We start from the raw sequence: 24,574 nt of genomic DNA, 5'->3' as shown, positions 1-24,574 counted from the left end.
TCCTTTCCTTTCCTTTCCTTTCCTTTTCCTTTTCCTTTTCCTTTTCCTTTTCCTTTTCCTTTTCCTTTTCCTTTCTTTTTTCTTTTCTGCAATTTCCATGAATCTATATAAACAAGTCCATAATTCTTGTCATTTCCACTCTTAATCTCATCTCTTTCTGTTGTCTGCTTTTCAGTTAGGTGCTTGCCATCAGTTCCTTTACTCCTTTCCTTTTATTTCATTTACTCTTTGTTGAAATATCATATTACTGGTTTGACACAATGGGAACTGAAGAGCTCCAAATAAATCCCAATTTTTCAGCCTGACAACTGTCAAAAGTTGCATCCACACACTCTGTGCATGACTTTTAATCACAGATTTGGCCATCCTACTAATTAATTTTTCTAGATGGGAGATCAGCAATGTGGCCTTAAGCAGCTAATTAGAGAGATCTAGGATTGAAAACATGCATTTTGCTCACATTTTCTTTCTTATTTCTCAGTCCTGGTGTATATTCTCGTTTTAGGAACATGCGTGCAGCTTGAAAGCAGCATCAGCAACAACGTTTGCACTGGAAGGCTCAATGCCTGGACGAAGATAAGTGCACTTTTCAGAGTGGGAACCAGTCAGGGATGAAAGGTCACGAAGGACGCGTCTTTGTGAAGAACTAATGAACAGGTAACAAGGCATCTTCCTCAAATTTTCCTGAAACATCAGCTGTTCCATCACTGCCAAGGCAGTGGTATGGATTAATTCAGCTTAGCGTTTCAGCTCGGAGGTTTACAAGTTTGCAGAATTTCATAGACTTCCACAATGCTCAGCAAGAGATGGGGATTCTTGCTGTTTCTATGAATTTGCTGGTTCCCTGTTGATTAAGTGTATGTAATCATCATTTTCCGATATGCAAAAATTAAGAACAAATGCAGCCTAGTGCCTACACTCTGTGATAATTGATGCTGGGTTTATGGTTTGTATTTTCTTTACTGAGGACCTTCTTGCTGAGCAAATTTGACAAATGAAAACACTTGCTGAGATTTTATTTCTATGGCAATTTTCTATGTTTTCTTTCGCTAGCAATATCATATTTTTGTTTGTGAAGGGAAGAGCTATTGTTCATCCTAGTTATTGGCCTCTTAGAGCTGAAGCAAAAATAAGTGATATTGAGGACGCATTAAAATGGAAGCAGGTAGAAAAGAGCAGCTCCTAAAAAAAAATAATAAAAAATTTTACAGACTTGCTTGTGGAAAACTACTGCAAGTTATTCCAGAAGACAAATGATGATTTATCTTGTTGGGGTATTTGGCTCTTTTTCTCTTGCTGGACATCTTAAAAAGATAAAACACACTTTTAACAATTCCATTTATTTGCATTACTCTGCTAAGTACAAAGTCGAGGTTTTCTGTTGTGCTGGAAATGCATAGCAGACAGCATCTCTTTTTCCTGAGCAGATGAAAAGATGGGATGTATTGGAAAAAACTTGGGTGACAATCTGTGTTTTCCAAGCTCCTTCTCTAGAAGAACAGTCAGCCTCCGAGCTTCTTTTTGTACCAGTCTTCAGGAAACAGACGATTCACATGAGGCCCTGCAGAGATCGGTGAGCAGTACCAACAGCAGCTGGATTCACATTTCTAGGGTACTTCTGTAAAGTGAAATAGCTGTGGCTTGTAGCTGTGGTTTTCAATCTGAGGCATCATTGTTCTGGCCCTTGATGTCTGCTTGGGAGTGGATGCAACCAGAAATATCTCATTTATTCCTTCTGGAAAGAATAGACTCCTCAAACGTAACTGTACGTAGAATTGCCCACAATAAAGTGAGTAAAATGCAGTCACTGCATTTGCAAGATGACCAACGCTACTTGCAGTAATCATTTAGCTAGGTGTGGCCCCAGAAATATTAGTCACAAAATAGTTTTAATTGGTGTAAACGGCATTTAGGCATCAAATGAAAATGAGGCTGTGTCTACAACACCGTCAGGTGGTATGTATTGTTGTAAAGATCTAAACCAATTTGCTTTATAATTAGCTAGCTCAGAGGTCACCACAGGGTGCAAGAGCTTCCCGAAACCTTGGGCAACCCACATTCGGCTGCCTGCAACCATGCATCTGCACCAAGGTCTCCCTCGCTTGGGTTTTCCAGCTCCGAGTTGGAAGTACCAGCACTCTTGCACCCTTGTGCTCCAACATCAGTGCTCCCGTGCCATCTCCTCTGCCTGGGCGATGCACAACGGGCTTGAGATGTGGTCTGGCCCTGCTGGAATATCCGGGAGGTAGCTTGCATAGCTTGTGCCTTTTCAGGGATGAGCAAAGCAACAAATTGATTTTAGGTTTTAGCCAGAGAAAGAAGACAAGTAGAAACAAAGCTGCTCAACTCTGCACATAGCTCTGTGCCATGCATGGAAGTGAGCTGGAAATAATCTCCGAATCGCAGAATGGTTCGGGTTAGAAGGGACCTTAAAGATCATCCAGTTCCACCCCCCCCTGCCCTGGGCAGGGACATCTCCCACCAGACCAGGCTGCTCAAAGCCCCATCCAGCCTGGCCTTGAACACCTCCAGGGATGGGGCAGCCACAGCTTCTCTGGGCAACCTGTTCCAGTGCCTCACCACCCTCACAGGAAAGAACTTCTTCCTAATATCTAATTGAAATCTCCCCTCTTTCAGTTTGAGGCTGTTACCCCTCATCCTGTCATTACACTCCCTGATCAAGAGTCCCTCCCCAGCTTTCCTGTAGCCCCTTTAGGGACTGGAAGGGGCTCTAAGGTCTCCCCGGAGCCTTCTCTTCTCCAGGCTGAACAACCCCAACTCTCTCAGCCTGTCCTCACAGCAGAGGGGCTCCAGCTCTCTGAGCATCTTCATGGCCCTCCTCTGGACCCATTCCAACAGGTTCATGTCCTTCTTGTGCTGAGGGCTCCAGAGCTGGATGCAGTACTCCAGGTGGGGTCTCACCAGAGCAGAGTAGAGGGGCAGAATCACCTCCCTTGACCTGCTGGCCACAGCAGGAGATCATAATCTCCTTTTGTCTGCAAGTAAGTGGCCTTCAAATGCTCATCACAGGATAGGAAGATAGTATTTATAGGTAGATAAATGGGATAGACGTGGTTATACAAAAACCAAGTAACCTGAGAACAGTGGTAACCACATTACCCTAAAGGGAACTACTTGGTCAATACTTACTTTTTTTCTCAGAAGCTGAAGAACATGTCACTGTTAGATTTTGGTGAGAAGAAGATACACCCCACACTTACACTTAAGAGCATCAACTGATGCCGTAATCGTGAAATATGTATGAAAAACATACTCCAAAACATACTCCATGCTGTTATGATGAGCACCAAAAGGAGAAATATACTTCCTTAGGTTATTAAAACAGCTGTCCTGAGCCCAGGAGACAAACCATGTAACTGCTCCTCCATGCACGATCCTCGCTTGGCAGCCCAGCTGACTTCAGGGCAGAAAGGATATTAGACAGAGGTGGCAAGAAGTTTGTAACACCGAAGACCTGAAGGTCCTCTTGTGCTGCAGCTGTTCTTGGCACCAAAGCGATGTGAGAAGCAAAACCACATTTTGGAGACAGGGACTAATTTTCTTGTACCTGCTGTTAATGCTGATGATTTTCAGAAGCCCAAGCTGTCTGTTGGAAAAACTGATCTTACCGGGTCTTACTTTTGGTTTGTTTGTTTTGTTTTTAAAGCAATAGAAAAGGTCAAACCTGGAAATTTCCATCAGTCTCTGGTATTTCCATAAATTAAAAAATTCATTTAGAACATAGCTTTTTATTAGAGAAATTTAGTTTATTCTAACAGCATTTACAGAAAATATAATTTTTTAAATAATAAAAATATCTTATCATTTTACTAGTATAAAACAAAATTTATTTGAAATCTTAGATTTTAATGCAATGAAGAAATAGTTTCAGTAACAACCTCAGACACTCAGACATGATTTAAGCTGTGCTACGATGCAGTGGGACATCTTTAATTGTCACTCTGTTATACTCTGTTAAGAAAAGTGTGATTGCTGTCCTTTTTATGTTTCTAAATTTTTTCTTAAAAATAAAATAGATGTATTGATATTCACTGGGGCCCACGTTCTTCCATGAGATATAGCTGACGCTATTCAGAGATTTCAGATGGAGCCTAGCTGTTTTATGTTCCCTTTTACTTAATCTTATTAAGTAACCTTAAAGCTGTGGGGGTGCCCTGTTATTACTGAATTAAGATTATCTCTTTAATTCCTTTCGTAAATCATGCATTAACCTATCCACAGAAAAAGTAGCATTTTGTTAAAGGCGGTTGACAGACAAAGTATTTCCATATTTCTGCATTTCATGGTTTACTGTTTGAAATTCCATTCAAATGCTATTGTCAGTGTTTGTACCTTTTCTGTGTTTTAAAACAATTTAAGAAGAAAGTCTAATTAAAGAAAATCCTGTTGGTGATAGGAAAGAGGAAAGAAAGGAAGAGGACAATTATTCTGTAATGTTAATAAAAGCATAATGCATAAGCCATAGTAGGGTTTTTTCCTCTCCCTGAACAGTTTTCCAAAATGTTTATATTCTCAGAAGTTTTTAATTCATATCTTTGAACCTGTAGTCACATAATCAGATTAATCTTTTTTTTTTTTAATCCAGGAACCAGGTATTCTAAAATGGCTCTTGAATACATAAGAGAACAAACTGGCAGATTGGAGTCTCTGCATTAATTCCGATGGGCACCTTTTAAGAAGCCGGAAGGTAGATAGTACGTCTTTCCACAAAGCTGCTGGGAATGCAGTTTTGCACCTTAAATTCCCAAAAGGGACATGTTTTGCTGCTGTTACTCTAGAGAAACAGAGCCGAGACTGCTTTGTCCGGCTGCGTGTAAAGGTGACAGAAAATGTCTAGACTGTTTTAACTTTATCCAGCTACCAAAAATGATGGTTTTGAGCATTTTATATATTGCTTTATGTACCTCTGAGATAACCTTCACTGACCATCTCACAGTTGTTCCTTCCGGCTCCTGAGGGACTGCAGGCATTGGCATAGCAGTTTCCCTGCAGATCCCATTCTGGGGAGTGCTGCCCATGGCGTTTTTCTTCTTTTGTTGCTGTTACTTGTAATGAAATAGATTACTGTTTAAGTGAAATTATCTTTCAAAGTTGTTGGGTTTTTTTTCAGTAGACTTTTCTTTGAATTTAAAAGTACTTCGTAAGAAGAAAAACAAAGACAATCTCATTAGGATCTGTGAAACTGGCACATATGGGGAGATTTAACACCTTTTGAAGTATTGCTTGTGATGGTGATATGTATTAACCAATTGTCTCTTACTGGGGTGTGAACAATGAGATGAATCTGGAGTCATAGCAGGGAAGGATGTTAAAAGCTGTAGTGGTATTTGTTGATAAATTTGCAAGAGTTGCAGTCGGCTGTAGTGCTGCCCTCACCCATATGCTTCCCTGCAAATTAATGTGCGGAGCGACTCTCCCGCCCACCCCCCGTCATAAAGAAAAGCTGAGTGCTTGGTTTGGAAAACACAATTATATTTGAGTTTTCTGTTGTAAAGTACCAGGTTGCCGTGATGTGTAAACTTACATTGTACCAAAATTTCTAAAAGTTATAAAGGTAGAACTCACATTAGAAAATCATCTTCCACAGATTATCAAGGTTACTTCCAAACTTCGAAAAAAAAAAAAAAAAATAAAAAAATCTCCAGCTCAGTGAGTAATGCTTCTATTAGCCAAATACACAAAGCAAAGTATGCCTTAAGTTGTGTGCTTTGCTGAAAATTCAAAAAGTGATGTCTCTCCTGAGGCCTGTATAATTCATACAGCACTTTAACCTGTGATTAATTACAAAGGGAGGGAAAGCTTTGCTCCTTCCCACTTGTGCTTTCATCAAAACCGAAAATCCTAAAGTAAATCTCTGCTAGGCAGTAAGAGACCCAAGTGACTTGCTAGACTGATTAAAAATCAGCCATCCTGCCGAGTCTTGAAACAACACCGGGTAAAAGGAGGATCTCTGGAATGGAAACATCTACCAGGGATCAATGCTGTGGAAAGTAACTGGTTTTTGAGGGGAGAAATGATGCTAAAAAGGCAAAAGAAGACTTCTGCAGAAGTGCAAAGCTGATCAATGGGAGACCAGATAGGACTTTGTGATGTGGGGGTAGTGTTTTTTATTGATGGTTATGAGCTTCTTGATGTGTTCTAGGCGTGGGGAAGAGGGGAATGGCAATAACACCATTGAAGCGCCATCTTTAGTTAATCCACTGCAGAGTGAGTCACAAGTTAGTGAGTTTGTCATCCAAAAACCCTCTTGACTGACGCTATTTGATGTGCAAAACTTTCTTGTTGAAGGTGAATCATGTGCAAGTGGGGAGTTGCTCTCACTCGCCGCCTAGAAGTAAATTTTCCGTGGCAAAACCCAACAAGGTCAATTGAAATATATTTCTCCATCAAGTAGTATTCTGCTTTTTTTTTTAAGTTTATCTGTAATCCAGATGCTCTCACAAAGTTTCAAGGTTATTAGAACAAGGTGAGGTGAAAGGATGTGGTAGGGGTGGGAAGAGCATGGTTTCTTGCTGGATTTTTGACTGTTTGTTTTCAGCCACTTCTGTTCTTTGTCAAGGTATTTCAGCCAGATGGTATGTCAGCCTCGCATGGTGGAATTGTTACCTACAGATCAGGAAAGGTGGTTCCCTGCCTTGGTTTGACTGTGGCAGTAGCTCAAGAACAGAAGAGAAAGGAAGCAGGAACACAAGACCCATCTTCTTGTGAACGGAGAGCGGGCAGATCCCAATGTGTTGACTGAAAAGGAAAATATGGGAGTATTTTGCCTGGCAGGTGGTGTACATAGCTGAGTTTCTCTTGGGAGAGCTGTGAAAAGCAATTGAGAATACCTCTGGGAGCCCCAACTTCTTTAAGTACATCTCACCCAACATAGCATTTCTTCACAAAGGACTAGAGTCACCGAGAGCACACAAAACAGTTGTTTTCCATTGCATCCCCATCTCCACTTTCCTCCCCTCACAGACTCTAATAACTCTCAGCAAGAGGTGGGAGTGAAGAACTATAAAAGTTGGAGCTTTGGGGCTTGTTACCGTCACTAGATGGTGGTGGCGCTGCCTCAGCTTGTCCCTCTCTCCTGTTGTCCAGCACATGCCTCGGAGCACAGCTGGGCACTTAACCAAAAGTGTAGTGCTCGCTCCTTTCAGCAGCATTCCGGGACACGAAAAAAAGAGATGAGAGGGCTCACATAAGCAAAATAAATAATAAAAATAAGTAAGTTCAAAGTTCTGCACTTCAGTTTTTGGAACTGCACGAGGAGAGCAGCAGCTGGGGCTGAGCAGGGGAGGGGGAGAGGGATAATCAACGTGCTCATTTTTCAGTAAGCCCCAGATGCAGATGAAGAAATGCAAAGTTTGTGCTGACTAGGAGACAAGTTCTCATCAGTTCTCATCCAGCAGAGAGTAAATTAAAAAATAATTATGAAGAACAGCAATTTCTCTGAAAGCATTTAATGCCTTGCATATTTTTTCCATGGTTGTTTTCTTTCTGTAGAAGAAAGGGAACGGCCTGGGACTTGGTCTGGGAATATTTCACGCGCCTTTGTTCCTCCAACAGCCCTGCGCTGCCCACAGGACATGTCCCCTCCAGCTGACAAGCATGAACTGCTCTGTAAGGGGAGTTTTCCAGATGGTGTGGCTTAGGAGCAGCTGAGGAGAGGATAAGAAAAGTCCCAAGGTGGAATTCCCAGGCAAGGCAACTGAGAAACAGCAAAGTCATTTGGTGTTTCCATGGATTGAGGGAATTCAGTTTTGGGGGAACGGATATGAGCAATGTTTACACATCTAGGGCAAATACTGAGCAAATCTGAACAAATGTCTCAGACTTGTCCTGTTACTATCCATGCCCCAAGCAGCCCCAGCGCTGAATCATGGGTTCGTTTCAGCATAAGGGCAAACATCAAGTCAGTAAAAAAGTCTTCATCTTTGGTCTCTAGTACTTTGTCCAGCCTCGTTTTAAACCTAAATGTCTTCCCTATGTGATATATTCTCTGTCTCCCCTGACTGAGTTAGGTAATGTTGATAGGCCTGTAAAGAGCATGGATTTAAGGAGAGATTGCAGGTTCTTGGACAGTTAACTGGTTCTTACTTTATATTTCCACTATACCATGCGTTGCACATAGGCTGCTCTTCAGTATATCATGGGAATGCAGAGAAAATATGAATAATTCGGTTCATATATTTAAAAGCATGTATACAGCGCCGGATCATTTTCTGTGTGTTCCCAGTTCCTCTTTTAAATTATTCTCAGCATAAAACATGTATTTACATTCAGATCAGAACTATTCACAAGAGGCATGCAGCTATGGAATATGTTACATATTGTAATTATAAAGACATATTTGTTCCTTTTTCCCTATGAATAGATTCTGGTATTGATTTGTTCTTACTTCTGCACACCTACGCTGAGGCGATGGGGAGCAGGTTGATTTTATGTGAAACGACTTTAATTGCCTTATCTCTGGGGAAGAAATAGAGTCATTGAAAAGCTCAGTTACAATTTTGTAACAATTTTTCCAAACAGACTTAGACTAATGATCCAAAACACTTTTCTTGGTAATTAAGACTATGGTTATAGTTGGTTACTGGGACGCTTGGGAGGTTTGGGGAAAAAAGAAAGCCTAGAAAATTCAAGGAAAAAAATGTAATGTCGAGGACACATTTTTTTTAATCGAATGAAAGCTATAGCTTCTGTAAATTGTTTTGAGAAAAAGAGTTATCCAGCAGATTCAAAGCCATCTAATAAGTGAAAACCTACACAAAAGCTGGAGCTTTACTTTTAATCCTACAAAAAGGAGCCAACAAAGAGTCAAAAGACCAAAAAAGAACCAACTCAAATCCCAGACCCCACAGAGATCTTTGTGGAACATTGTGACCCTCAGGCTTGGCTCTTGTTTTCCTGGGCATAAATGGAGACAAAATCCAATAGAGTCAGTAGATGAGGCCAGTAAGGCAAGCACAAGGTGCGACAGTTGAGGCTTATCCACGTGAGCAAAGACCATTTGTAGGCTTTGTACTTTTATTTTTACCTCTGGCATCTCCCTTTGAGGTGGTGTCCCAAAAATTGCTCACAGGTTGGTGTGCTTTGGAGATGCTGTTTTGAGAAGCAGTAATGAATGTTAAGAGCTGTTACACGCTCTGTTGGCTATTTTTATTGAGTTGTATTTTTTATTAGTTCTGAAATATGTGGGTCTCCAAAAGTACTGCGGCACTATGGAGACTGTTACGACAAAGTTCTTAATATAACCATTATATTTCAGTTTGTTTTAGGAATAGTTAGAATATGCTTATTTTAAAAAAATAGAAGGAAGGAAAAATAAACTCTGTTGGACCTGACATATTGACCTCTGAAGATTTGAATCCTCTACAGACATCCCGCAGTGATATTGAGTGGGGAGAGCTGTACAGGAATGCTGACAGAGAACGTTGCATCAGATAAATAGATCAATTTTCTTGGCAGAATAACAACATTTTTCCTTCTTTGATATGGGGCAAATGGAATTGCTGAGCTGTGTTCTCAGTCAAGATTAGATACATATTTTGAGCCCAAAGCTCCTCTCTATCAGAAGTTAACATTAACAAAACCCACAAAAGCCTCTCTGCTTTAAGTACTGCTACTACTGCTATTAATGCGTGTGTCTATCTGAAAGCATAGCGTGAATGGCTCTCGCTTTTTATCCACAAAGAAATGTATTTGGCTCTTTTAAAGGAATGGAGTGAAATGGTTCGGTTCACAATGTTTGTTCTTCTGTGGTTGAGATGAATACAGCACATTCATTTCTTAAATGAAGAACGTGCAGAGGTTCTTTCTCTTACAGCCCCAAGAGGAACATGTTACAGTGCTTTCCCATCTCGGCACCTACCCAAGCCAGGTGTCCTTCCTTTCTCCGTCTTGGGTTTTCTGGGACTTTTTTTTATCCAATTTTTTTTTTTTTTTTGCAATTATCATAGGCACCTTTTGGCTCAGATGGTCTAGTCTTGCATGAAAATTAGATTTTAGTTAATCTCTTGCAAAAATTTCTGCCTTGTGTGGATGATGTCACGTTTCCATTATCTAACCCTTAATAACTGATTATAGCCTAATTGAATGTACTAGAGGAAAAACGACAGGATGTCAGGATATAAAGTTCATTAAGGAAAATCAATTTGCAAGGCTTTAAATTGCATTAAGGGCTACCCTTTAAATCATCTAATGTATTTCTTCCTGGTTTGGGAAGGTAAATAGGCACATTGTGGAGAAATATGTGCAAGAAGAAGTGGTAGATTTTGTGGGTACATTGAATTGCAAATGACCGAAGATCAGACAACAATTCCATTATTAATGACAAGCTGCCAAGGTACTCAAAGCAATATTTTGCAAGTGCCTGGTATTCTCCGTTTCTTTGTCATTTAAAAATAAACAAATCTTGCTTGTAGGTTGGGCCAAGATATATCTCCTTGTATTAAAAAAGCCAATAGAGAAGGGTTAATGAATACCCGCTCTGTTACTTACACTCCAGGATGGATTTGGCAGCCCCTTTACATTCCAGACCGGATGTTTTCATCTTTTTCGAGTTTATAAACAGTAGAAACTGCTTATAGTCACATCCTTGGCACCATCATCAGCTGGATGCATTTCAATTAGTGTCTTTCGCGGTATGAAGTCAATGCCGTACCTTTGTGAATTGTTTAATAAAAGCAGTCAGTGGGAGACAGCCTTACCTTGGTGGTGAACTCTTGGCAGTTACTTGAGGACGTGGGGATACGCCGGTGACAGCTGATGTCTCAAGAAATGGTGTGGTTTTGTTGCGGTCCCAGGGCTGGCGGCATCTGCTTGTGGCTTCTTGGGTGCCCAAGGGAGACCATTTGGGAGCAATTCTGGAGAGGTAAGGTAAGGATATTAGCTGGCTTCTGAGGCCTGGACCTATCTATGCTACCTTGCATATATTGGTGCGGTCTGACTGGTATTGGCATAGCTCTTGGTCTCTGCATGACCTCTCAGCTTTAGTACCAGGCAACAATGGTTTTGTTCAGAAACTACAACAAAGCAATAGAAAAACCCCATGATATTAAAAGCTAAATTGAACAAGATTCAGTTCCGAAACAGAGGTTTTTCTCTCTATCGTCCTGGTTTCTTCTTGGTACTATTTTGAGCTGGATTTTGGAAACATAACGTGCTGGTCGTCTGTATCTCTTCTCCCCTGGCCTTTGGCATTCACAGATTCCCGGCACTGCAGTGGGAGACAAAGGCCCCGCGTCTGACCAGGGTCTGACGGGGTCAGAGCAGTAGAACCAGGCAGCAAGCCCTGTTGTGTGACTGCAGCTGCTTACATGATGCCTTTAAAGAAAGGATACGTCCCAACCATAAATCCAGTGCCATGGACTTATTCCATACCTGCATTTCTTTGTCCAAGATCCGATTACTTACCAGAACTTGCCATGGTCTTCCTGTGCATCAGTGGGGATGATGAACCCAGATATCTCAGTATGCAAAAGCAGACCTGCAGCCTCCTGTTTACAGTGGTTTTCAGGTGAGATAATTAATTAGGACTTCAAAGGAAGAAGACGGCACATTTAGCATAAGTTTTAAGTCGCATTTTGTCGCCTTCCCCAAAGTTTTTTAAAGAGTGGAGAATTGGTACAGTATGTCTTTCTCTTTGGGATGGTTTCTACGGAGTTTTTAATTACATTGGAGATCTCTTAAATGTAATTTTGTATGATGGCATCTGGTACAAGCTGGATGCCTCACTTTGATCTCCCGTGGAATCGAGGTTGACAGTAATCTTCAAATGAAGAGTAACATCAGCAGAAAAACAGAGATGAAATTAACATATTGGAGCATGGCTTTTCTTGTAATCATCACCCTATTAAATATGGAGGGGAGTATTCTGAAAATCAAGTTTGCATTTTGAACAGCATTAGTGGGGCTGAGTTGCCCTCATTAGCTATTTTGTATTAAATTTCATAAGAAAACTGATGCTGACAGGCATTGGAAATGCTTTTTTTATCCTGTTTTTAATCGTTTTAGATCACCTACTAAAAATCTTGTAATATTTTAATGGGTGTCTCATTCATAGTAAAAAAAGGTGAACAAATTGAATATAGAAAATAAAAATACAGTTTTCCCATCCTTTTGCTCCTTGTAATGGTACCTGAATAAAAGTCATGGTGCATCTGTGTTGTACTTTAAATTTACTTTTTTTTTTTTTGCGTATTTTATATGGTTGAAAAAGTATGCCGCATATTTTTGCAATGAATTTGCATTTCCGGTACGAAATTTTGTCCAGTTTTCTTGTAAATTCCACGTGACTGTAAGGCCCTTTAATTTTTTTTTTGCAGGATTTTAAAAACATTCCCAGCAGCTTCCCTGGGTGTAAATAAGAGGCATCAAAATATACAGATGCTCATTTTTATGTGTTATCCCACAGATGAACTCACAGTGAACATTTTCATTACGAATATGTGCAATTTGGGGGTTTTTTTTAAGCAGATACATATTTGAGAATGCTAAAGAGGGAGAAGGTACTTTTTATAATCCTTTAATATATTTATTATTTATTATATAATGATATAATACTTAAAATACTTTTTATAAACATCTAAATATTCCTATAAACCTTTATTGCAATCTTTCTTCATTGAAGACTTTTATTCCTAAGGAATATATGTTTTTGTGTGCCAAAAGCATCCGGTTAATTTTGTCCTTACAGTAATTCCAGGGGAGTCACTAAAGTCTTTCTTTCAGGAGTTGGATGCTGCTGAAGGGCTTCTGTGTTCTCCTGGCACCGACTTCACCCTGCGGCTGCTTCAGTGAGGAGGGATCCAGGCAGAAGGGAAAGGCCAGCGTCCCCACACTGATACTGTCGTCTCCAATGCACGGAGGTGGGCTTTAAATATGTTTATTGCACTTAATTATCATTTTTTTAACATGTTCTTTAATTGAAAATGTAGATTTGCTAGAGCCCGCTTCACCAAAAATGCAGTCTAATTTGGGGTAATGCTCTTTGTTCAATCCAAATTGACATAGACAAATACTGTCCCTGCAGGTTGGGGTTCGGGCACTTTGTCAAAGCAGTGTGATGAAAATTAATAACTACCAACATCACACTCAGGTCTCATTGGTACAATTTGGACCTAGGCCAAGGTCCTGCACTTCTTTGTCCAAGATCCGATTACTTACCAGAACTTGCCATGGTCTTCCTGTGCATCAGTGTCGGTGTGCTCTGAGTGATGCCCTCAGTAAACTGGCACGTATGTATTGTACGTCCTTTACTTGTCTCCTCTCATCCCAGTGTGGTAGTCCCTACTCCAGGCCACGTTCTGGGACTTGGCGATGACTTCTTTCCTAGGTGTTCAAATGTCTCTCTGCGCCCTCCTTGGCTGCATTTGCAGCAGGACAACAGAGCAAAGCGGAAGAGGGACCTGGCAATGCCTGGTTTCAAAAAAGCACCTATTTGTCACTCTTTGATATGCTGATACCCTCTTTTGGGTTGCCGGAGAGGGGTTTTGGAGGCGGGGTGAGACAAATGCTGTTATTATTTTCACGTAAACTCAAAACGCTAGCCCTGCCACTAGGAAATGGCATATGCTTGTGTCCCTGTGCCTGCTGCGAGGGTACCTGGTAATTCAAATGCGTGTTGGCACTGATGGTATCTTTCTTTCTTCATGCATAGCACAGCAGAACAGTTGAAGACAACTGTAAAAATATATATAACTAGGCAGCCCGAGCTTCTCGTTTTCATAAGGGTTGGGTGCATCTCTGGAAAATAGTCTTAGCAAAAAAAAAAAAAAAAAAAATTATGGTTGACCTGCTACGTGCAATTGAGAAATTTTGTTGCGCAGTGATTGTCTATTGCTTAGCGTGACAAAGAGCTAGACAAATACGGCGCAAAGCTGCAGCAGAAAAACGGAGAAAGCGCTAAGAAACGAGTGGGAAACCAGGTCTTTGTTAGATTTGGGACAGTGAGCGGCACGATAAGAAAATCCATTGTGTGTTTTCTATCAGGCTGAAAATCTACTGCAGTTTAGGCAATGAGAAGCTCATGTGCCGTTGTGCCAGTACTGCTGTGGTTGTGCTGCACGGGGAGGGCAGAGAGGAGGAAGCAATCTGATAAATGACATGTAACCACCTGACACATAATTCAGTCTTGCAAGGGCAGTGTAGGAAAACAGTATCATATCTAGACAAATTAATCTGTCTTAGGTTTATTACTATCTCAAGGCCGTCTCTTTCATTGCCAGTTCAGTCACAGGTATATATGTGATTATTATTTCAAAGGGAGAGTTCTTTTCCAATAGCTATTTTTGAAAGATGCTGTCTCACAGCAAAATCACTTTGGTGAAGTATGCTTTCATTTTGGAGTACAATAGCAACTGTCAGTTAGAGCCATCATTTGTTTTGCTTTGGTTTGTTTTGTTTCTGTTATTTGTGTATTACCATTTCAGGGAATAAATTTGTATGTGCCAGGAGCCTGAACTTTAATTTGTCATTTGAGATGCTGGCACCCCGGTGGTGCATTTCGCTCACCAATCCCAATCATAACCAGCTGGCTAATAACAGCTGCACAAAGTCGGCTACACTCACAAATCGCGACAACTTAATAAATACAGAGAGGAAAAAGGAATATTACAGCTCTTTGCAGGAGACCCAGGCACAGGGAGGTTTGGTCCCCTGCCCACAAAGGTGTGCTGGTTGTACAGACCGGGCTCCGTTGGAGAACGTTGGCCAGCTCTATAGGTCTTGGTCTACACGCTGTGGTGAATGTCATACAGCAACTGCTGGTGCCACTGTACCGGGGGCAGTAGTGGAAGGCAGCAGGCTGTCCTGAAAAAACTGAATTTATGATGTCACTTATTTGGCAAGTATTGAAGTTGACTGTGAACTCCACTAGAAGGGATTAATGATAAAAAATGAGTGTAATTTAAGATATTTTAAATGATAAGATAATAATATGTGTATTATTATTATATATCATATAATATATCATTATCTTATATCATAATAAATGATAATATAAAGATAAAAACCAAGTACCTGTTAGGCCTCTGGAGCAACTTCCATTCCCTCTCCCTTCCCCAAATATAATTCTGAATTCGGGCTTCTTTTTCTTCCAGCTTCCCTGTGTTTGTTTTACCAGACGAACTTGCTGTGAGCAAGGCGCTGGAATCTGCCCGGCTTGCAGTCTGTGGTCTTCCCAGGCAGGTGATTTTATTTTCCTGCAGCCCACACGTGGGTAGGGGAGGCTCCTCGTGAGGGGAGAAACGATTCAAATGTGAGCGAACTACGTCCAGGGGGAGCTTGCGAGGGAAGAAAGAGTGATTTTGGGATTGGTGTTAGGGATTTCATATAGGAAAATTGAAGATTCAATAGTTTCTGTTATCTTTAGGGCTACACATGCAGAGAGCACATCTGTGGCTCATCCCTCAGGCTATCTGGAAAGATTATGGATATTCTCCGCACTGTGGTGATATACTGACCATCCATACATCCATTCACATATTGTTGTTCACACACAGGGTCATGGCTTTAGCGTCCAGGGACAGAAAAATGCCCTTTAATATTGGTCCAGTCCTTATTCTATGCTTTTTATCTAGTTCCTTCCCCTTAGAAATGTTGTCTTTGTCTTTCTGGTTTGGTTTGTTGTTTTTTTAATTCTGGAAACAATAGAAAACAGCAGATAAGGAAGCAGGCTACAGCAGATATACCATTTAGTTTCTGTCAGCTGGACAAGCACGCTTTCTTCCTCCCTAATACAATGGCAAAAAAAAAAAAAGGGAACAAAAGCATGTTTTCGTTCACTAAGTTCCTTCATCACCAGAGCTGATAAAACCTTAAACATGCATCCAGAGGCAGCGGTGATGGAAGAAGGAAAGGGACTCTTCCTCAGTGGATACCAAACAAACGGAAAAGGAAAAAATCCTGCTATTACCAGCACCATAGTAAAGGCGAGGAATAAATGGGTTGGAATTCAGGGAAGAAGGGTCTTTGGAGGGTGCTTAAAAGTGATGCTGCGGTTTCAATTTCTGCTCAGGAACTCTCAGAACTACAGACTGGCAAAAGCTGGGAGGGAATGGCGGAGAAAGGATCACTCTCCTCTCTTTTCCTCATGTTCTTTCCCTGAATAACAACCAATAAACATAATACTGGACTTAACAGATTTCTGTTCTGTCTCCGGGTGGCTGTTGCTCATATTGGTAAGCAGGTGCCCAGATGCAAGGCTGGCACAAGCATCTTTACACGGTAGCATGACACGGAGAGAGATAGGTAGGAGCGTTCTCATTTTTAATATTTTTTTTTAAACTTTTTCTGTATACACTTCTCTTGCCTTTCTACAATATCTGCTATAGGAAGTAAGCAACTTTAAACAGCCAGCCTATTCAGGAGGGGTAGGCTTGACATTAACTATTTAAGTAAGGTTTATGCTTTGAATCTGCAAACGATATTCATTTATACTTAATTTTACAGAGCTGTCAGCGAAGTGTGCTATGAGGGCACTAACGGTGTGTGTTTTTCACAGATTTCAGTTTTACTGAAGAATGTACCCAGAGAGTATTGACAAGACCCAGTGAAGATGTATGGAAGGTTCAGGAGGAGAAAGCAGCACCATTTTTGCAGATTGGTGTAGGTGGGGACTTTCCTTCTCCCACCTGTGACTCTTCTCCCAGAGAAAAGGGTGGTCAAAAGTATTGGACCAACTGGTTTTGCGCTGGGGGAAAACCAACCAACCAACCAAACAAGCCCTAAGCATTTTTGCTACCTTATTTTGTTAGTGCTTTGTAAGGCACATACCTAAAACCTGAGGGGGTCATGTCTTCTTTCTAAAGGTGTCTTAAAATGATGAAGAATTTCTAAAGCCGATAGTTTATTCTTCACAATATATTTCATGTTAATAATAAATGTATCTGTGGAACTGGCATGATTTCCATCTGCTTTAATGCTATCTTTTACAAGCCCATAAAAAGAGAGATTACCAGAATAACAATCAGACATTGTTTGGGGAAAAAAAAAAAAAGTAAAGAAGTTACTCAGTTTCTCCCCCATAGTACATATATTTGAGGAGCTGAAACTTCTTCGTAATCATTTCAAACCTAAATTGCCCTTTGTATGGCCAGCAAGACTGAATCCATATTTCTAAAGGTTTCATTTCTGAGGACTTTGGAAATCAGGTTTTGTTCTGTGTGCACTGAAATATTAATAAATATTGCATATCAATTTTTAACTTAACTTTTATTTGTTTCACTGGGTATGGCTCATAAAAATGTCTCTTACTCCACTTACTAATACCCAAACTAGGCGAAGCAGCATTAAAACAGAGCACATAAATACAGCAGAAATGTAAATGAAAGAACTCTGGTAACAAGACCTGCCTGCAGAAATCCATACAGACACAGTAATATACATTTCCTCCAAAATATCTTAAAGATCTTTTGCTCTACCTCCCGCACATTATAAAACACTCAGGGAATTATAGATTTACTCCCGGAATGCATTTAGATCATTACTTCCAATGACAACAATGGAATTCTTTGAACAGTGTGCATTTCATAAATAAATAAGGCGTATATTGCATTGGAAAAAAACCTACATTTCATGATTCACATAGGGTTTGGCAGAAAAACAGGAGCAGGTAGATATCCCCACAAAATGATTATGGACTATCTGGTGAAGATTCTGTCTGCAAATAATTTTGCAAGAATAATTATGCAAGAAATAATTTTGTTTTCTGTAATTGAATATAATATTATATATGTGTATCAACAATGGAGATAGATAAACAAATCTTGACAAGCCACAGACCTCAGTTAAGTCCCAGTTTAAGGCCAAAGTTTCTGTTGCTACAGGGCTTACAGAAACACTGAATAGTACCTTTTTACTCGGAAGAGCTGACGGGCATCCTCATGGAGACGCGTGCTGTTCCGTACTTCAACTGGTGAGCACAGCTAATTTTTGCAGGTCTCAGGTGGCTTCTTCAGGCCTTACCTTTTGTTGGCTCTTCCCCGGTGATGTGCCACTGCCAGTGAGGGCTGGCCTCTCAAGGCTCCTGAAGGTTTTTGGTCTGTAAGTTGGATTTCCTTAGCCATTTCCTGGTTTCAGGTGTTCAAGCCGGCTGCATACCACTGCCCGTTAATCATGCAGGTACCAATCCACTTGGGAGCAGCCATACTACCCATAGGCAAAAGCATTGGGAACGCAAAAGGACCCTGAACAGGTGTCATTTCTGACACTGCTTGGAGCTGTCGCCCCTGGCACATCAGAGACCTCGACCCCAGCAGAGCCCCTGGGGGAGGATGGGACTCTCCAGGTTTCTGAGGACAAGGAGCGCTGGGAGTGGCAGTGGTCCCACCTGTGGGAGGGATGCTCTGCTCGGGAGGGGTGCTCTGCTGGCTCGCCAGCAAAATGAAGTGAGCAGTCCATGTACTGTCAAGGAGGACGAATGGGAGATTGACAAGATCCTGACAGTCACCCTACAGAACACATACCAGAACCTTACCGGCATTTCAGGGATGGAGGAACAACCCTCAACACAGCAATAGTCAGAAACTTCCAAGATGCTGGTGACTGGATGTCCTGGTTCCGGTGGGGATAGGGTTAACTTTTCCTGGTATTCCATGCCATGTGAGCCACGCCCACCCTGAGCTGCCGGGGGAGGGGGCAGGAAGTTGCTGCTTAAAAGCGGGCGGGGGCGTCCCGGGTCCGGCCGGCGAGCGCGAGCGGCGGGGGGAGCGGCGGTTCCGTAATCGCGTTTGTATATTCCCCTATCCGTGTTGTTGTTGTTGTTGTTTGCCTGTTCCCTTTGCTGTTCTATTAAACTGCCTTTGTCTCAACCCAAGAGTCTTGCCTTTTCTTACGATTCTTCCTGTGTTTGGAAGGCACGAGCGAGCGACACGTGGTTCTTTGTTGCCGTCTGAGGCTAAACCACGGCAGTCCTTTTGGCGCCCAACGTGGGGCTCGAAGGGTTGAGATAACGACAGAATCCAACTAGAACGTGGAAAAAACGGTTTTGGTTTTTTTTTTTGTATGCATTTATTTTATTAGGTAAGTAGTCACTGGTCATCATGTTGCTTGGTTTGTTCTCATGGCTGTGTTACATAAATTCCTATATGGCTTATGTACTCCCTGCGATGCTGTTTACCATGTCTGGAACAGGGATGAGGATTATCATTCTGCTGTCCTGTGCGATATCTGTTTATGATATGATAACATCACTGTTCAGACGGCTATTTTGGGGTGTTTATGCGGTTTTGCTGTCCTGTCCGTACATTGGACACCGTCTCTCAGAATTTGTTAATAATTTCCCCAGCCCTTTTGCCTCCCTTTTCTCCTTCGGGTCAGGTATGACAGCTTTTGAGAATTTTGAATATCCTTGGGATACTCAAACTAGCGTGTTCGTAGTGCTATGTCTCCTGAATACGTTCCAGGTCTTGTTTTGGGTTAAGCGACTATTTAAGACTACCACCCGGAGATCTGCTCCGAGGCTGGATAGTCAGGGGTGGCATGGCATGTGGGAGAGCATGGGCAGGTACCTAGAGAACTACTCACCTCCAATGGTCTGGGACTTCACCCCTGAACAATTACAGGACCCTGATAAAGTGGTAGAATATTTGAAGGGAAAATGCTGTGGCTATTCTAGAGAGGCACAACTCACCGCGCTGTGCTGGGCCCTGGCCAGTATCTACCAGGCACTGCTCAGAATTATGCAGCACCCTCAAGGGGAAGAGATGGAAACCAGACCTGCGGCGGCCCCTGCGGCTGCTGCAGCCCCTGCGGCGGCCCCTGCGGCGGCCCCTGTGGCTGCTGCAGCCCCTGCTGCAGCCCCTGCGGCGGCCCCTGCGGCTGCTGCAGCCCCTGCGGCGGCCCCTGCGGCTACTGCAATCCTTGCGACAGACACTGCGGCTACTGCAACCCCCGTGGTAGCCACTGCCACTGAACCAGGGAACCAACCCATGCCAGTATCAGTTGCCCCCATACAGAAGAAGAAGTACACAAAGAAATCAGTTCGCTTAGTAAGAGATGATGATGAACCAGGGCCATCACGAGAGCAGGAGGAAGAGGCAGAACCAGAGATAATTACTCGATCCCTATCCTTGAGTGAGCTGCGGGATATGCGAAAAGATTTTAGCCGACTTTCAGGCGAGCACATTGTCACCTGGCTGCTCCGGTGCTGGGATAATGGGGCCAGTAGCCTGGAATTAGAGGGTAGGGAGGCCAGGCAGCTGGGATCCCTGTCTAGGGAAGGCGGCATTGACAAGGCGATTGGGAAAAAGACCCAAGCCCTCAGCCTCTGGAAACGACTCCTGTTAGGCGTGAGGGAGAGGTACCCCTTCAGCGAGGATGTTGTATGTCAGCCAAGCAAGTGGACTACCATGGAAAGAGGTATCCAGTACCTGAGAGAATTAGCCGTGCGGGAGATGATTTATTATGACTTGGACAATGCAGACTTACCCACAGACCCTGATGAGATGCGATGCACAAGGCCCATGTGGCGGAAGTTTGTACGGAGCGCACCATCGTCATATGCCAACTCCCTGGCAGTAATGGAATGGAAAGGTGAAGAGGGACCAACGGTGGATGAGGTAGCTGGCCGGCTCCGGCGATATGAAGAAAGTCTCTCTTCCCCCCTTGTCTCAGCTGTGGAGAAACTGTCGCGGAAGGTCCAGCAACTTGAAGAGAATATGTCCTACTCCCCACCTGCACGGGCCAGCATCTCAGCTATTAGAAGCAGGCATTTCCCCACTCAAGAGAGAGAGTACAGAGGGTACACACCACGAGGCACCCTGTGGTTCTACCTGCGGGACCACGGAGAGGACATGAGGAAGTGGGACGGACAACCTACTTCGATCCTGCGGACACGGGTACAGGAGTTGCAAGGAAGGACAACCACAAAAGGGGATCCCTCCAGGAAAAGTGCCGCCCCAGTTTCCAGTGGGCCGTTCCCCAGACAAAGCAGAAGGCTTGATCTTGCTTCTGATCCTCTTGAAGGAACTTCCAAGTCATTTATGCAAGAAGTGAGTAATGGATACTATGACCAGTATTAGGGGGGCCCTGCCTCCGGCCAGGTGGAGGAAAGGGATAACCGGGTTTATTGGACGGTGTGGATTCGATGGCCTGGCACATCAGACCCACAGGAGTATAAAGCTCTAGTGGACACGGGTGCGCAGTGTACTTTAATACCATCAAGCTATAGAGGGGCAGAACCCATTTGTATTTCTGGGGTGACAGGGGGATCCCAAGAGTTGACTGTACTGGAGGCAGAAGTGAGCCTAACTGGGAATGAGTGGCAAAAGCATCCCATTGTGACTGGCCCAGAGGCTCCATGCATCCTTGGTATAGATTACCTCAGGAGAGGGTATTTTAAGGACCCAAAAGGGTACCGCTGGGCCTTTGGCATAGCTGCTTTGGAGACAGAGGAAGTTAAACAGTTGTCTGCCTTGCCTGGTCTCTCAGAGGATTCTTCTGTTGTGGGGTTGTTGAGGGTCAAAGAACAACAGGTGCCGATTGCTACCACAACGGTGCATCGGCGGCAGTATCGCACTAACCGAGACTCTCTGATTCCCATCCATGAGCTGATTCGTCAACTAGAGGTTCAAGGAGTGATCAGCAAGACTCGCTCACCCTTTAACAGTCCCATATGGCCGGTGCGAAAATCTAATGGAGAGTGGAGGCTAACTGTAGACTATCGTGGTCTGAATGAAGTCACGCCACCGCTGAGTGCTGCTGTGCCGGACATGCTAGAACTCCAGTACGAACTGGAGTCCAAGGCAGCCAAGTGGTATGCCACGATTGATATAGCGAATGCATTTTTCTCAATCCCTTTGGCAGCAGAGTGCAGGCCACAGTTTGCTTTCACTTGGAGTGGCATCCAATACACCTGGAATCGACTGCCCCAGGGGTGGAAACACAGCCCCACCATTTGCCATGGACTGATCCAGACTGCACTGGAACAGGGTGAAGCTCCAGAACATCTGCAGTACATTGATGACATCATTGTATGGGGAAACACAGCAGAAGAAGTTTTTGAGAAAGGGAGTAAAATAGTCCAAATCCTTCTGAACGCTGGTTTTGCTATAAAGCGAAGTAAGGTCAAGGGACCTGCGCAGGAGATCCAGTTTTTAGGAATAAAATGGCAAGATGGACGCCGTCAGATTCCAATGGATGTGATCAACAAAATAGCAGCTATGTCTCCACCAACTAGTAAAAAGGAAACACAGGCTTTCTTAGGTATTGTGGGTTTTTGGAGAATGCATATCCCAGATTACAGTCAAATTGTAAGCCCTCTGTATCAAGTAACCCGGAAGAAGAATGATTTTAAATGGGGTCCTGAGCAACGACAAGCTTTTGAACAAATCAAACAGGAAATAGTCCATGCAGTGGCCCTGGGGCCAGTCCGGGCAGGACAAGATGTTAAAAATGTGCTCTACACTGCAGCCGGGGAGAACGGCCCTACCTGGAGCCTCTGGCAGAAAGCACCAGGGGAGACTCGAGGTCGACCCCTAGGGTTTTGGAGTCGTGGATACAGAGGATCCGAAGCCCGCTACACTCCAACAGAAAAAGAGATATTGGCAGCATATGAAGGGGTTCGAGCTGCTTCGGAAGTGGTTGGTACAGAAGCACAGCTCCTCTTAGCACCTCGACTGCCGGTGCTGGGTTGGATGTTCAAAGAAAGGGTCCCCACCACACATCATGCAACCGATGCTACATGGAGTAAATGGATTGCACTGATCACGCAGCGAACTGGAATGGGAAACCCCAGTCGCCCGGGAATTCTGGAAGTGATCATGGACTGGCCAGAAGGCAAGGATTTCGGAATGTCACCAGAGGAGGAGGTGACGCGTGCAGAAGAGGCCCCACCATATAATAAACTGCCAGAAAATGAGAAGAAATATGTCCTGTTCACTGATGGGTCCTGCCGTATTGTGGGAAAGCATCGAAAGTGGAAGGCTGCTGTGTGGAGTCCTACACGACGGGTTGCAGAAGCCAGTGAGGGACAGGGTGAATCGAGCCAGTTTGCAGAGGTGAAGGCTATTCAGCTGGCTTTGGACATTGCTGAGCGAGAAAAATGGCCAGTACTTTATCTCTACACTGACTCATGGATGGTGGCAAATGCTCTGTGGGGATGGTTACAGCAGTGGAAGCAGGGCAACTGGCAGCGCAGAGGCAAACCCATCTGGGCTGCTGACCTATGGCAAGATATTGCTGCCCGGATAGAGAATCTGGTTGTGAAAGTACGCCATGTAGATGCCCACGTACCAAAGAATCGGGCCACGGAGGAACATCAGAACAACCAGCAGGTGGATCGGGCCGCTAGGATTGAAGTGGCTCAGGTGGATCTGGACTGGCAACATAAGGGTGAACTATTCATAGCTCGGTGGGCCCATGACTCCTCAGGCCATCAAGGGAGAGATGCGACATATAGATGGGCTCGTGACCGAGGGGTGGACTTGACCATGGACACTATTGCACAGGTCATCCATGAATGTGAGACATGCGCTGCGATCAAACAAGCCAAGCGTTTGAAGCCTCTTTGGTATGGAGGGCGATGGCTGAAATACAAATATGGGGAGGCCTGGCAGATTGATTATATCACGCTGCCACAAACCCGTCAAGGCAAGCGCTATGTGCTCACAATGGTGGAAGCAACCACTGGATGGCTGGAAACATACCCTGTGCCCCATGCCACTGCCCGGAACACTATCCTGGGCCTTGAAAAGCAAGTCCTGTGGCGACATGGTACCCCAGAGAGAATTGAGTCGGACAATGGGACTCATTTCCGAAACAGCCTCATAGACACCTGGGCCAAAGAGCATGGTATCGAGTGGGTGTATCACATCCCCTATCACGCCCCAGCCTCTGGGAAGATAGAACGATACAATGGACTGTTAAAAACTACACTGAGAGCAATGGGTGGTGGGACTTTCAAACACTGGGATACGCATTTAGCAAAAGCTACCTGGCTAGTTAACACCAGGGGATCTAACAATCGGGCTGGCCCTGCCCAATCAAAACTTCCACGTACTGTAGAAGGGGATAAAGTCCCCGTAGTGCACATGAAGAATATGCTAGGGAAGACAGTCTGGGTTAGTCCTGCCTCAGGCAAAGGCAAACCCATCCGTGGGATTGCTTTTGCCCAAGGACCTGGGTGCACTTGGTGGGTGATGCGGAAGGATGGGGAAGTCCGATGTGTACCTCATGGAGATCTGATTTTGGGCGAGAATAGCCAATGAATCAGATTGTGTGCTGTTAATTGCTAAGTAACACTGTCACTGTATGTCCTCATTGCTATCAGTTGTACTACAAGTAAGGCACAGGGGTGATGGGATAAGAACTGATCTCAGCAGCCGGCGCCCAGCAGTTTCCTCAAGATCTACATCTTCAGCCTACAGACTGCGTGCATGAGCCACACCAGGTGCACCAGTCACAAGCTCCGAAAAATACAGCATGCAACAGACCAGCACCACCCAGCATCTCACCTGCCCTGAGAGACTGTTCTAACAGATGGAGCCCAAAGCCGTGGATTAAAAGAACTCAACGGACACTTTGGAGGGATGACCCATAAACTAAGGGTATTATATGTGTGTAT

The sequence above is a fragment of the Rissa tridactyla genome, chromosome 8 (genome assembly GCF_028500815.1).
Source record: "Rissa tridactyla isolate bRisTri1 chromosome 8, bRisTri1.patW.cur.20221130, whole genome shotgun sequence".
Taxonomy (NCBI): Eukaryota; Metazoa; Chordata; class Aves; order Charadriiformes; family Laridae; genus Rissa; species Rissa tridactyla.
Note: the sequence above shows the minus strand (reverse complement) of the source record.